This window comes from Eutrigla gurnardus, assembly GCF_963514095.1.
Source record: "Eutrigla gurnardus genome assembly, chromosome: 18".
Taxonomy (NCBI): domain Eukaryota; kingdom Metazoa; phylum Chordata; class Actinopteri; order Perciformes; family Triglidae; genus Eutrigla; species Eutrigla gurnardus.
In genome coordinates this window covers 10,403,529-10,419,486 of record NC_139929.1, presented here as the reverse complement: position 1 = coordinate 10,419,486, position 15,958 = coordinate 10,403,529, and the positions used below count along the sequence as shown (strand labels likewise).

General features: G+C 43.7%; 1 long non-coding RNA gene across 2 annotated transcripts; it reads right to left on the bottom strand.

Annotated features, from left to right (window-relative positions):
* Window positions 1–12,938: 12,938 nt before the first annotated feature.
* On the bottom strand, window positions 12,939–14,008 carry LOC311029099. Of its 2 annotated transcripts, none has more exons than XR_014598851.1 (3): window positions 13,868–14,008; window positions 13,320–13,452; window positions 12,939–13,094 (listed from the first exon to the last, which is right to left on the bottom strand). It is a non-coding gene; the product is annotated as an uncharacterized lncRNA (long non-coding RNA). The 2 variants fall into 2 exon arrangements; XR_014598852.1 differs by having other exon boundaries at window positions 12,970–13,094; window positions 13,324–13,452.
* Between the last annotated feature and the right edge of the window lie 1,950 nt (window positions 14,009–15,958).

Here is a 15,958-nt window from a genome sequence, read left to right as displayed (position 1 = left end):
TTTTTTTAATCGCCCGATAAGATTAATCTACAAAGTAACAAAATAGAAAACAAATGTAGTGGAGTAGAAGTATGAAGAAGCAGCAAAGGGAAATACTCAAGTAAAGTACAAATACTTCAAATTGTACTTAAGTTCAGCACTAAATATATTTAGAATAAACCAAACATCCTCATAAATGCATTTCATAAAAACATAATTTCTCACAATGGCTAATTATAAGTTTGAGCTATTAATGCAGATATTTTGTCTCAGACTTACTGGTGAGCTGCACAATGAGTTCAACCTTCAACATTAAAGCTCTAGTCTACGATTTTTCACCTGAGCCAAACTTTAGCCAATAGCCATCCGGTCCACATGGCTACTATTGGCTAAATGTTCCGATGTGGGGGGGGGGGGATTGTGGCGAGCGATCGCCGAGCAGTTTGGGATTGGGGACGTACTGCAGTCGGGGTGAGAGAGAAATCTGACCAGCACCTGCTGCATTTACACTAGGGATGCAGACAATTAATCGATTATCGATTAATTGTCGATAAGATTAATTGTCGGCATAAATTACTTGATTAAAATTAATTAATTCCAGTTAATTGCGTTTTGAACCCGTAATTCCCCACCAGTCCATGTGAGGGCGCGCTTGATGCCAGACGTACTTGATGCACATGCGGGAACACAAGCGAAACAGGGCTCTGACGACAACAACAAGACAAAGGAGAAGCGGGACACTAGGCTTAGGGAGAGAGAGCTGCAGGTGTTGGGCTCTAAAAACACCTGCTCCTCGAGCGTCGCTCCAAACACAATGAGATCATCGAGATAAACCAAGACTTCAAGCAAATTCATGTCTCCGACTGTCTGTTCCATTATCCGCTGAAATGTAGCGGGAGCCCCTGTCACTCCTTGTGGCATTCTTTCAAATTGGAAGAATCCATCAGGGCAGATGAAAGCTGTCTTCTCTTAATCAGAGTCATTCATAGGAGCTTGATAGTAACCACTGCGAAGGTCGAGCACGCTAAACCATTTACTTCCACTGAGACAGGCCAAAGCATCCTCAATTCTTGGCACTGTGTATTGGTCTGGGACAGTGCGGCGGTTTAAAGTCCTGAAATCCACACACATCCTTATTTTCCCATTTTTCTTCCTCACGACCACAATGGGTGAGGCATAAGGACTTTGTGACTCGGTAATGACACCAGCATTTTTTAGCTGCGCTAGATGCTGTCTTACTGCTTCCACATCTGCAAGCGGCAGTCGACGAGACCTCTCACGAAATGGTTTGTCGTCTGTGGTTTTGATAGTGTGTTGGGTGCTTTTACTGCATCCCACATCAAACTCATGCAGAGAGAAAACCTTGCTCTGTTCCATCATTTTTGTCACCAATCTTTCTTTCCACTCCTTAGGGACTGGAGATTCTCCAAAGTGAAAAGAGGAGGGGGTCAACTTCCCAGGTGACTCAACATCAGACTCTTTCTTTGCTGGAGGTGAAGACACAACGTCGACTGGGAACAGATGAGCTATCTGCATTCCTCTAGTCAAGGTAATCTCTCGTGCGGACATGTTTCTGACTAGAACAGAGACTCTCTTAGCCATCACACCAGTGGATGTCTGTAACTCTGGTCTCACCAGGAGTTCATCTGGAAACCGTGATTCATTCGCAGGGTCATCAGGTGAGTCCACGAGGATGGCCTGAGTGCTCGGCACTCCCTGAAACCTTGGTGCACCAGTCACCCTTGCGACTCCCCCAGGCCGTAAGGTGACAGGTTTGGTTTGAGTGAACCACACAGTTCCTCTTTTGTTGTTGTCAGTGTCAGGTGGTAGATGTGAGATCTCATCGAAAGCTTTTCGAAAGACTGGGTGAATGTGCATAATTCTCCCAAAGTTTTCTCCTCCCCTTTCTTTACAGTGTCTAAGCAGTCGTCTCACAGTGGGTGTGTTTGTGCCCACCAGCATGGAAGCTTCACCTCTCACAACTGGGTCGGGACATACCAACACAAGTGCATCAATGGTCTCACTCACTCCTACGTCAGCTTCCAAAAACTCCAGCCTAAGTGACAAATAACCATCATAAGGGTACTCAGCAGGAATAAGACCCCATATCTGTAGAGTGCTGATAGATTTCAATGGCAGGTGTGTCAAATATCTGTCGTAGAAAGATCTGTACAGCAGAGTGACTTGAGAACCAGAATCGAGTATGGCTTTAGAGTAGATGCCTTCAATCTGTACAGACACGACAGAGCTAGGTCCCACTAAGCCTTCAGGTATAGTGTCATTCACTTTTCTACTCGAGCTGCTGCACTTGGTGGAACGTGTTTCAACCACCGGGATGACAGGCCGTTCCTCTACTGGACCCCGTGGTAGTTTCCCGATTTGTTTGTCAGTTTAATGAGGCGCTTATTGACTCAGAGTAGATTTCCTTCACCTTCACACTCTCTATTAAAGTGTCCATCCTCCCCACATCTATATCAAAATATCCCAGGTCTATCCTCTTGATATCCAGATCTTTGTGGGGTAGCATTTTTTTTGTATGTTGTCTTGGTAGGGATTTCAAGTTGTGGACTCTGGGTGTCTGGATATGATGCAACAGTAGCAGCTTTAAGGCTAATCATTTCAGCTTTCATGACACTGATCTCTTTTTTCAGCTTTGCTACTTCCAGATCAACTTTCGTTTCAGGTGCAGGCTTGGAAACAGGAGTTACAGACTGTGACGTTACTGGGTTCTTGACATCATTTCTGCTTTGGAGCATTCCTTCCTCCTCCCTCACCTCTTTTAGCAGCTCACTGAAAGAAGGAGGTTCGCGCAGCTTGTGTGTCATACGGAGGCGAAGAGCAATCATGTCTTGTTGCAGTGCCCCTCTCACAACCTGCTCCATCCGTAATCGATTCATGTCAGACAGTGCCACGCCTCCTTTTCTGAAAATACAGTGCAGCAGTTTATCCAACCTCAACAGGTACATAGACAATTTTTCACCAACATTTTGATACTTGTGTCTAAATTTCACCAGGAGATCAGATGTACTCTCAGTTGTTCCAAAAGCTGTTTCCAAAGCTTGCATGTAATCATATGAAGTTGCAGTGGGCTTCTGAACTCTCAGGAATCTCACAATGTCAGCAGCTGGACCTGTCAGGCTTTCCACTATCCGCTGTTTCTTTGTCTTGTCACTACACTGCCACTCTTTTAATAAATGTGTTGTCTGCTCTGCCCAGGCATCATACTCTTCCTCCCCACTGGGTGTAGGCTTCACACCAGAGAACATGCGGAGCTTGCGATAACTCTGAGAATCAGCTGATGTGGTGTTACATTTAAGGAGCAGATAGCGTGTATCAGTTCAGTGTTCACGTCAAGGGGTGAAGGGTTGAGTAAGCCACTAACATCAGTGAGAGTTTTACCTTCAGTCTTCAGGAATAACATTAGTTAAGCTTGAAACTCTTCGCTGTCCGCAGGGGCAGTAAGCACATGAGCAGGCCATGGACCAGAAGTTTTCAGACCAAAGGAGGAAGCACGTCAAACCTGGCTATAGGCCACTGCTGTTCTTTTTTTAATGTAAAATAGTTGACTATTGTTATTTATGACCATATTTATAAGCACAGTATTGTTTGTTTTTATACTGGATGGCTACAGGTCTGTTGGCAGCTGGTACTGCAATTTAAATTCTGTGCAAAATGATCTTAAAGCACAGTGGTGTTAAATACTTGACAGTTTGAAGCAGTTTTCAATAAATTAGTGAATTTAAAAGTACATGGGTCCTGTTGTTTTTTTTTTTTAATTGTGGTATCGAATTAGTATCGAGAATCGTGGAAATTCACAGGTATTGGTATCGACTACTGAAATTCTGGTATCGTGACCACCCTAGTCAGTAGAGGTCTTAATCATTATAAAATATGTTTTAGAAGCTACATCAAGACAGTGATCAACTATCTCAGTTTTCCCAAATGCTTTAACTTGGTTCAAAGCTGTTAGCAGAACTGCATCTGTAACATCTGGGTCAACATCACTCAAAACAACTGTATGTTCATAAGCTAACTGCTTCTTTTTACACCAGGCTTCAATTTCAACTGCTTCCATTTTTCTTAGCTCAAACAGTAAAAGAGAGAACTTCACAGTGAATGTGACTACACTTAATATATCCCGTAATTAGCAATAAGGATGATTACATCAGATGAAAAAAAAAAACAGGTCAGTTACAAAAATACAATCCCGGACGAGCCCCCAAAAATGTAACCCTTTTACCACCGGCTTGTGTATTAAGGAACCCACCTTATGCTCTAAAGTGAAGCCTTAAAGGAAAAATCCGGTCATTTTTGACCCCATTGTCGTTGTCCTCAGGGTCATCCCGACTTATTAGAAGCAAAAAACCCGACAAAAATTGACGTTGCCTAGCCCGAGATCTGTATGTGCCTGGCAGCCTTCCAGACTCGCTCCAATGCTAACCCATTGGGGCATGTTATATCTGCTTTCCTGGGCCTCAGAAAACAATTCCAAGACCTATGCAACACAGGTTGGGTCCGTACGAGACACCACGGCGCTCGTTTAGCTCAAATAGGGTTGCAAAACGACATAAATGTGTGTGTTTTAGCATGAAGTTACTCATCTCAAATCATCCCGTAGACATTAGCAGTAGATAGCCGAGCGCAGTCACCGCAGAAACGAAAACGTTTTCCTCGTAGTTTTGATTTTGTATCCATAAAGAGACGACCGAGCAGTGCAGTCGTCCTGTCCGTAATAAATCCAGGAAGCTGTCAGGTCCATATGTATGACTATGTTACAACATAGCAACGATAGCTTACAGCTAGTAACGTGCCGGGCGCTCGTCCCTCCCAGTCACCACAGAAACGACAACTTTTCCCTCGTAGTTTTGATTTTGTATCCATAAAGAAACGACCGAGCTGCGCAGTCGTCCTGTCCGGATGAAAACAGCTCCAGAGTGAGGACGGCAGACGGGAACTTGCGCGAGACTTGCATTGTTTTGGCTCCAGGCTACTGTTTAGCTGTAAGCAGTCGTTGCTATGTTGTAACATAGTCATACATATGGAAATAAAAGCTTCATGGATTTATTACGGACAGGACGACTGCACTGCTCGATCGTTTCTTTATGGATACAAAATCTACGAGGAAAACTTTTCGTTTCTGCGGTGACTGGGATGGACGAGCGCCCGGCACGTTACTAGTTGAAGCTATCGTTGCTATGTTGTAACAGTCATACATATGGACGTAACAGCTTCATGGATTTATTACGGACATGACGACTGCACTGCTCGGTCGTTTCTTTATGGATACAAAATCAAAACTACGAGGAAAACGTTTTCTGTGGTGACTGGGACGGACGGACGAGCGCCCGGCACGTTACTAGCTGAAGCTATCGTTGCTATGTGTAACATCATTGCTAATTGTAACATAGTCATACATATGGACATGACAGCTTCTTGGATTTATTACGGACAGGACGACTGCACAGCTCGGTCGTTTCTTTATGGATACAAAATCAAAACTACGAGGAAAACGTTTTCGTTTCTGCGGTGACTGGGAGGGACGACAGGCGCTCCGCTATCTACTGCTAATGTCTACGGGGTGATTTGAGGTGAGTAACTTCATGCTAAAACACACATATTTATTTCGTTTTGCAACACTATTTGAGCTAAACGAGCGCCGTGGTGTCTTGTACGGACCCAACCTGTGTTGCATAGGTCTTGGAATTGTTTTCTGAGGCCCAGGAAAGCAGATATAACGTGCCCCAATGGGTTAGCATTGGAGCGAGTCTGGAAGGCTGCCAGGCAGGTACAGATCTCGGGCTAGGCAACGTCAATTTTTGTCGGGTTTTTTGCTTCTAATAAGTCGGGATGACCCTGAGGACAACGGAAATGGGGTCAAAAATTACCGGATTTCTCCTTTAACCTTAATTCAATATTTTATGGTAAAAGAAACATCTCGGCAGCAGCGAAGCAGCCTTCGTCGTCGGTACTCTCCTAGACGACCCGGCGAAGCTCCTCCCGTCCGCGCAGACGGTGTCTCCTTTCGACAATGACCGTGTCGTTAGCCTAGCTCCTGCTAGCTAACTTAGCCGAACTTGCTTCGTGTCCTCCGAACACAAATGCAGGGAAAAGTCCAACTCAACCACACAACGCGTTTTCCGACAACAGTTCACGGTCCGATGAGGAAACGGACAAAACCACGACACTGACGAAACCCATCGTCCAACACCAAAACAGTCCAATACTAACGCCTCGACGCCATTTCACGTTGCTCCTTCTTCTTCTTCTTCTTCTTCCCGGAAGTAAGTAACTCTGAGGTCATGAACAAACACCTGTAACAAACGTAAGAATTACTTTTTTAACTTCTTTTTAAAGCATTCAAACCCATGAAATTATATTTTTAATATCACCCATTTTAAACATAAATAATTCAAATCAAATGATTATTTATGTAACTTTAAACCTCACCATTACGACTGCTGTTTTATTTGTAACTTATTCCCATGAAAACAATGAAATAAATACATCTAATATTTATCAGAGTATCAAAAGGAGACTGCTTTGATTTTGAGTTGGATTTTGTAGTTACTGCAATTTTTATATCATTATTTGTCTGTAATAAAGCAACATTTAAATTTAAATCTTTGTCACAAGATAAAAGAGACAGGAGTTCATTTTGAGTTATAACTCAATTACAACCAAAAATGTTACTGTAGTTAGGCTTTGTAGGTAGGGTATGGCGCACCGCCATAGTCTAATTTCGGCCGCCATAGTCTCGATGTTCGCCCAAGATTATTTTATCAAGGCAAATGGACTTAACAAGCGGCTCTTATAATAGGCCTAAACAGGAGGGCAGCAGCGCTTATTTAAGGGGAAATCCTCGCGGCTGGTTTGGCTCATAAACGTTCGGTTTTCCCCCGTCGCCATGGCAAAGCGTCCCTCGCGCCGACCCCCCTCACATGCGCGAGTTCGACAGTGCGCCCCGTTCACAATATGTCGCTACTCGCCCGTCACTCGCTTTCTCGCTGAATTCTACTCGCTGGCAAATAAAATTCATTGCCGCTGCCGGCTAGTTCAAGCGGCAACTCTCTGTGGAACTTTCTGTTGACGTCAACTGTCAATCATCTCTATTCTACATTCTGATTGGTACTCGCTTCACTCGCATCGCAGAAAGTTAAAGTTATTCTCTCTCCGTCCCCGCCCACATCGCATCGCCTGTCCTGGACACATTCCGCTAGAACACATTCACATTTATTGACAGTTGTCGCTCAGAGATGGGCGAGTGGAGACGTATATGAACGAGGCTTTAGTCAAACCCAAAACACCAAGGAAGGCTGAGGAATAGTCACTTATATTAATAATAAAAATAACAATAATAATAGTCATAATAAACTAATAGTAAAAAGGCTCAGCACTGTGTTTTAGTCATTTTTGTTCCAGTACCAGCAGTTTGTAAGAAATTGGTCAGTATTTGATATGTCATATTTTGGTTCTCAAAATTCACCAAATTTATGCATTAAAATGAAATTATTAGGAAACGGTTTGATACAAGCTACAGAACAAAATCACAACCAAATAGAAGTATTTAATCTCCTACTTCCTGTAAATGTCACATTAAAAGAGGCATCATCAGTAAACAGAAACTCATGTCAGCCAGCAGATGGCTCTCAACCTCTTCTAAGTTTCCTGTCACGTTCTGTACAAACAGATCAGGGAGATTCCCAGAAGCACTTGAACTAGTTCACACACCATCATCAACAGGAAATCCAATGACATTAGCTCAACAGTACACTAAAAAGATAAACACACTTTTATGAATAAACGTGCAACAGTGTGCAGGATCTCTTGCTTAAAAAAAACCCTGTATGAACTGCAAGCATCGCCTGTTTGTTTAGCTTCACATCAACTCAAGATGTTCACAGAGGAAGGGGTCGGCCTCACAGAGGAACTCAATCATCTCTGAACTAGCAGCTTCGCCTTTCTTCCTCACCGTGTCGATAACAAAGCGTGCTTTGTCTCTTTTGCTTTGCATCTCGTCCGCCGACTCCCTCTCAGAATCCGACATCACCGCTTTCTCAAACAGTTTGTCCAGCAGACTTTTAAGAACAGGTCCTGATATCCCATCGACGAAGCTGCTCCGTATGCCAAACAGCCTCTCGTTAGGCGGGAGATTCAGAGCGCTCGCCACACGGCACCTCTTGACACCTGTGGATGAAAGACAAACTCTTCTTTCCCAGACACTGTGGGAGCTGTTGGTGTCTCTCAAAATCAGCTTAATATGTTTCAGCGTTGTTTCCCAAATCACCTGGAATGATGGGAAGAAGTTGTCATAGTCGTCACAGTCAAACTCTGCTTCTGTGGGTTGAACTAAAACCGAGTCGTCTTCGGGACAAGTGGACAGAGTGTATTCCTGCTTTGGGTGTAGTTTACAGTGTGGGGACGTCTCTATGTAGCGCTCATTTCCATCTAACTTCTTCCTGAATCGCAGCACGTCCCGGAGCACCACGTTCCTCGGTAGCAACAACACATTGAGGAGGGATTCAGGATCAGGACCATCTGGAGGCCTGTAGAACAGCAGAACCAGCGCTCGGACCGGGTCAGGTGGCGAGTCTTCATCCTTGACATTACCGAAACCAGAAAACCCTGTGATGTTTATGACAACGTGAGATTCTGTTACCTTGTGAGGACTGATAAACTCAACGCCGTCATCGGTCACATGAGCGACTGACAGGAAATCACATCCGCCGGTGGAGCTGATCTCACAGTGTGGGAGATGAAGCCAGCACACAGACTGCTGCACACATTTGATGTCAAACAGGGGTCCTGCAGGCTTCTTGTGATGCTGGTCCAGTAGTCTCCTGTCCCAAGGGACAGTCCTGTAGACCACGTCCCCTCCTCCTTCCATGTGAAACACCAAGCCTGTCACACTGCACAGGTACAGGCCTGGGCAGGAGCACTGGAACAGGTAGGTTTCATCGTTTTCATCAGCAGCCATATCAGGTGTAAACTCCTCATATGTGGTTTTTAACAGCATGTCAGGTAAGCTTTCAGTTGATCTAAAGGTCTTGCTCTCTTCAGAGGTTGTTCGACTCAGTGAAGGCATGCTGTGAGAACGAGGCGGGCAGCGGGAATCTCTCCTGGGTGGATCTCCCAGCAGGGTGTTTGTGACTAAGTAGTTCACAGCTTTAACAGGTACGTCCATTTCCAACAGGGCATCACTACACGCCCCTGGATCTCCGTCAGACTGCACAGAACAGAGCTCAAATCCATCTAGTGGTATGCTCCCTTCAGGGCAGACAGTTGAATCCTGGATGATCGTGGGTTTGCCTTGTGGACATGGAGGTCCAGCAACAGCTGGAATAATGAATTGAGAGCAGATGGGTGTAATGGCAGATCCAAATTTGAAGCTTGGGTCACCATCATCTGTGTCCTTTCTGTTTGGAAGATGTATGTAAGGGCCTGATAAAGGAGGAGACAGCACACCCGAGGAGGGGTCGTCAGCACACCCGAACCAGATGCCTCCACACAACTCATCCAGTTCTTTGTGTCTCTGATGAGATGCAGCAGAGTCTGAACCACCACTAAAGGAGATTTGAAGGGCGGGAGGACCAGCTGTTGCATTCAGCTCCATTTCCAGGGTTTTATCAGACTCTGCTGCAGAGGAGAGGCTTGTTACCGTTGCTCTTTCTGTGAGTGCACCAGGTGGAGGTTGATCTAACATGTAGGCAGGGGAATCAGTGGTCAAAGTATTAAAGGAATATTCCTTATATTTTTTCACTTTTGGGAAGATGGGGCTCCTGACTCGCTTCCGAGCAAGTGCAGAAGACATCTCTATGTTGGGAAGCTGACCCGACGCAAATTTTGCTATGTTAGATGAACCAAACTGATGATGCTTTGTCTCAGATGGAAGACTACTAGTCCACTCATCGTCTGTCTCAAACAGAGCACCACCACGTGGCTCATAGTCCCTCTTAGACAGAGGAGCACCAAGCGGCACAGGGTATGTCTTGGACGGAGGATGACCAAGCGGCACAGGGTATGTCTCGGACGGAGGACGACCAAGCTGCTCATAGTTCCCCTCAGACAGAGGACCACCAAGCAGCACAGGGTATGTCTTGGACGGAGGATCATAAAGCGGCACAGGGTATGTCTTGGACGGAGGATGATAAAGCGGCACAGGGTATGTCTCGGACGGAGGACGACCAAGCTGCTCATAGTTCCCCTCAGACAGAGGACCACCAAGCAGCACAGGGTATGTCTTGTACGGAGGATCATAAAGCGGCACAGGGTTTGTCTTGGACAGAGGACGATAAAGCGGCACAGGGTATGTCTCGGACGGAGGACGACCAAGCTGCTCATAGTTCCCCTCAGACAGAGGACCACCAAGCAGCACAGGGTATGTCTTGGACGGAGGATCATAAAGCGGCACAGGGTATGTCATGGACAGAGGACGATAAAGTGGCACAGGGTATGTCTCGGACGGAGGACGACCAAGCTGCTCATAGTTCCCCTCAGACAGAGGACCACCAAGCAGCACAGGGTATGTCTTGGACGGAGGATCATAAAGCGGCACAGGGTATGTCTTGGACGGAGGATGATAAAGCGGCACAGGGTATGTCTTGGACGGAGGATCATAAAGCGGCACAGGGTATGTCTTGGACGGAGGATCATTAAGCGGCACAGGGTATGTCTCGGACGGAGGACGACCAAGCTGCTCATAGTTCCCCTCAGACAGAGGACCACCAAGCAGCTCATCGTATGTCTCGGACGGAGGACGACCAAGCTGCTCATAGTTCCCCGCAGACAGAGAATAAGCAACCAACTCATCGTCTGTCTCATTTTTCATGTCTCATCCTTTTCTTTTAATATATATGATTATCTTTTAATCTCTTGATGTTTTTAAATGACGCCCATCCTGTTGTTTCTCCGGCTCTGCACCCTGAAATAAAATGACAAAAAATGTAAATCTCTAATCTTTCAGTTCATTTATTCAACAGTATTTTTACAGATGTTTAACCACAAATGTTAACCAATATACTAGAATACACAATGCTGCAGGTAAATACTTTTACTCAACTTCTGTACAGTTTTGAGGTATTTATATTTGCATTTGATGCATCTTTCTACTTCTCTACATCTATTTGATAACTTAAGTTCATTGTTAATAAATCAATTCATACATTTAATTAATTTAATATATATCTGAAAGGGAAAATCTCAATGTACTTATTATGTATTTTGATGCCAATACTACTTTTCCTTAAATACCATTTGGAATGCAGGACTTTTACTGAAGTAAAAGATTTGAATACTTCCACCAGACATAACATGCCCTTCATCACCATTTTCTTTTTCACTTTGCCCAAGATAAATTATATTTTAGTCCATTAAAAAAAGAACAACGACTAAATAAACGATAAACACAAACACAAAAGCCTAATAATCGCTCAGTTCTGGTAAAAGGAAAAAAGCGAGAGGAAGCTTCAAAACCAAAGCAGCCATGATAGGAAATTAATCTGGGTCAGAGAAGGTTAAAAGGAAGAAAAAACAACAATCAACAAGCAATTAAAGGGACTTAGGGCAGGATCAAGAAATAAGACTCAACAGTGACACGACGGCCGTTAGGGTAACTGCAGCCATATGCCAAGCCGGCGCGGGAGCGCGCATGAACTCTTCAGTGCAGCTGATGCTCTGACACGGTTATTTATTTACTCGCTGTTCACGTGACTGTTTACTGCAAGACCTCCGCACATGCCTCCGCGGAACTACGTTGGTAGCATACATCTGCGAACAGCATCATGTCAAGCGACGAAGTAAGTAAACAAGTGTTTATTTTAGATGTTTCTTTGACAACATTAGCGCATTCATTCAGCAAAATGACAGTTGTAATGTAAAGTACGTTTACCTCACACTGGCCAAATGGTTACTAAAGTTCAAACTTCACCAGCCACGGTGAATAACGAGCTAGAGATAACCATTGTTTTGTGACTGGTGAGTGAAGCTAATGTGCCTGCCACCAACGTTATGGTATTTGAAGAGCATTTGGCTTTGTGGCTGCAGCTAATTTCTGACTGTGGTAATTACCAACATAGCTAATATTTATAACATTGGATAAAGCTTGCTAACAAGCTGACATACGTGTACAGTCATTATCATGTAACAGCAGTAGTATGATTCAATGTCTCAAGCCAAGTGTTATGTGCCAGTGTCACTGAGATAATTTGTGAAACCATTTCCATTATGAGACAATATAAATGGTATGAATAGCACTGATGAAAACAAAGTAAATACAAGAAAAACAGAAATGTCAATATGTCATAACTGGTATTATACTAAGTTGAATCAGAATAAAAATAACATCAAATAAAATCATAACATCCCTTTGAGGATTACTAAAGTTATTCTTATTATTATTGTTCTCAATGTTTTTGTTTCAGGATTTGGAATTGACTCTGGAAGGAGTGGCACACATGTTCCAGATAGAGGGCAGCCTGCTTGGTGCACCTGCCTGAACTGCCGACGCATGCCAACCCAAATGGAGAACTTGTGCTGTCGGCAGGCTCCGGACCAGTGTCTGAGCAGGAGTGCCCATCTGGAGATGTACTTCCTGGATGAGGGTACACTGCGTCTGGTCAGGATGACGTGGAACGACATCTTCGCTCTGGAGGACAGCCAAGATGTGGGCAGCGATAACAGAGAGTTTCGGTTTGCTGCCTACCGGCAATTTACGATATGGCAGAATGGGCGTCTGGGAAGAGGGAACCGGAGGCCGATACCGAGCTGCTATGTTATTCGCATCCGGGCCAAATTCCCTGACCCTTTTGCGAATTACACAGGTTACAAGGAAGCTCCATTTAGGGTGCCGGACTGACAATTTCTACAATACCTCAAAAAATAACATTTTTCAGCCAAAGATTTCATCCAAAAATAAAAACCATTTATGTACAGTCTATATTTTTATATTTATTTTCAAAGTTTACAGAAAAACAAAGTATTTTTCCAATTTGCAGTATGTACATAGTTTTATTTTGTATTTATTTTTTATACGTTTATAATAAAATAAACGTCTGGTAAACAAGACGGTCTTGTCTTCTCTCTCTTCTCTTGCTCACATCTCTGGATCATGTAGCTGAGGCCTTTATGGAGAGAGGAGAACAGTAGCGTTAGAACACATACCAATGCTCCAACTCCAGCCATTAGAATATCTTCCCTGTCAAGATAATGTCACCAGTGTAATCAGTGGTGTGGTGTAGTTGGGAAGTGTGGCTAAATACATGTCAGCACTTCATGTTATTTTATATTATAATATTTTTCAATGTTTTGTCTATATTCTGAAAAGATTGAAATTCCTGAAAACATACCAACCCCTCAGACACTGGTTCGATTGGTGATAATCGATGAGAGATTTTAGCAGCTGTCCGCTTGCTGGGTGTTGATGTTCTCATCTCCTTACTTCCCTGAGTAGCTGCTTCAGGAGTTTGCTTCTTCTGGTAGCTGGAAAACAGCAATATTTTAAAAAGTTACAGTCTGAGTCAGCAAGCTGGCTGTGACTTTGCTACCTTGGTGTCTTTTCTCTTTGACCAGAACAACTATGGCCATACAATGTTTGCCTGCAACAATAATATTGTGAAAATACGCGTCTCAGTCGTTCGGTAATATTGTGCGCTTCACTTTTACAAACAATTTCTTCTGCTTTACATACAACGCAATGTATAATGTCTGGAGCAATCTTGTGTGGAAGGTACAACACAAGTCAAAAAAAAATAAATGCTAAAAGCTCTCTCTCTGAGCTTGTTTACATGCGATTGTGCACTTCACGGTTAGCTCTAAATGCCTTTTATTCAGCTACATCATAACAGTATCATCAACACGTCAACACAATAGCCCCTAACACACAGCCTGTGAATACCGTTACTGTACCCCCTAAATACTGTATTTCCCGGGGACGGGAACGAGACGGGAGCCGGTGCTGTGTGTATGATATAGCTTTATCCCCTACACTCACGAAGCAGCCGGGGAGCCGGCTCGCTGGGTGTAGCTAGCGGCTAATATGACTACACAGACACGAACAAATCGTTAGCCTGTTGCTACAGCCAGCTGCTAACGTCACCTCCCGGATAACAGTTGGGCTTTCGGTCCCATATATAAAGGGACATATTTATAACTATTCGGTTTCAGACTAAAGGGCCGTGGACAATGCGCAGTCTGTAATTATTCAGTGTTACACAGCGTTGGACTAAGTTACATGTTAGCAGCTAACGCTACTTTGCACTTTAGCTCATTCCGAGTCCTCGGTGATCTCATAAGATTTTCAAATCAAGCCGTAAACATGACCTGTAATGTATTCTTACCTGGTTACTAGCCATGTCGGCATCTGTTTTCAGTTCAAATTGAAGCAGCCTCCATCCTCCTCCTTCTTCTTCTTCTTCTTCTTCTTCTTCTTCTTCTTCTTCTTCTTCTTCTTCTTCTTCTTCTTCTTCTTCTTCTTTGGTGTTTATTGGCGGTTGGCAAACCAACTTAAGTGTGCATTACCGAACAGTAGATTGGCAGACCAAAATAAATTAAAACAAACAAACAAAGCAAATATACCAATATAAAAAAAAAAAAAAAAAAAAAAAACAAACAAACCAAAAAAAACAGGAAACTAAATAACAAAACTAAATAATGTTAGAATTATATCCTCTCCATTAGGCCTGTATCTATCAGATATGTCATCAAATGCTTGAGCATACTGTCTGCCTCTGTTCCTAGCAGGTTCTCCATACTAAATACCCCCATGGATTTCTCTGCAGCTGCTGCCAATATTCTTCTTTCTTCCTCGTACCCTCTACAGTCCAGCAGCACATGTTGGACAGATTCAGTCTGCTCACATTGGTCACATTGGCCATCCGGATGCTTCCCTATTTTTTGTAATGTACCGTTCAGTCCTGTGTGCCCTATCCTAAGTCGTGTGATGACTGCTTCCTCCCTGCGGTTCCTGCCCCTCCTTCTTCCCAACCCAACCTGTTTCTGTAAGTTATAAAGGTGTCTTCCTGTGTCTTGGATGTCCCAGTATTCTTGCCATACTTTCCCCAAATGTTTCTTGATTATTGATTTACCCTCTGCCCTACATAATGGAATTACTGTCTCTACCGTGAGTGATCTGAGTGATTGTTTGGCCAGCATGTCAACTTCCTCATTTCCTTCTATCCCTACATGGGCAGGAACCCAAATGAAGCAAACTGTCATGCCCTTGTTGTGCATTCTGAGAAGTAGATTATGTATTTGATATATGAGATCTTGTCTACACGATTTCATGGTTTTGATGCTTGTAAGTGCTGCCCAACTGTCAGACGCTATTAGTGTATTGTTATGGTTATTTTCCTCTATCCACTCCAAGCCTAAAATGATAGCTACAAGCTCAACTGTATACACTGATAAATGGTCCGTGGTTCTTTTCTTGATGTGTATTTTGTATTGTGGAATGAAAACTGCAGCTCCTGTTCTACCAGTATCTGGGTCTTTTGACCCATCAGTATAGATTACCGTCTTGTCTGAAATATGTTGCTCCAGATAGCTTTCAGCTACCCTTCCCGCCGAGACATGCCTTTTTCTTTTCTTCAACTGTTGCTGTATATCAAAGTTTACTGATGGTGTTATGTATAACCAGGGAGGAGTACATGAATGTGGGACTGTCGGACTGAACTGTATATGCTCTAAACCTGCTTGTACTGCTTTTATATTTCCAATCCACCCAAAACTCATAATATTGGATTTATTGTGTTCCCAGCAGTCCTCCAGGATGGTTTTAGCAGGATGTGATGTCCTATGCCCTTGTAAATTTATCCAGTATGCCAACAGAAGTTTGGTTCTCCTGATCCGTAATGGTTGCTCCCCCATTTCCACCTGTATGGCTGCTGCTGGAGAGGATTTAAAAGCTCCACTACATGTTCTCAGTCCCTGTGTTTGCTGCACATCCAGCTTTTTCAGATGACTATCCGCTGCTGCTAGATAGCCTAAA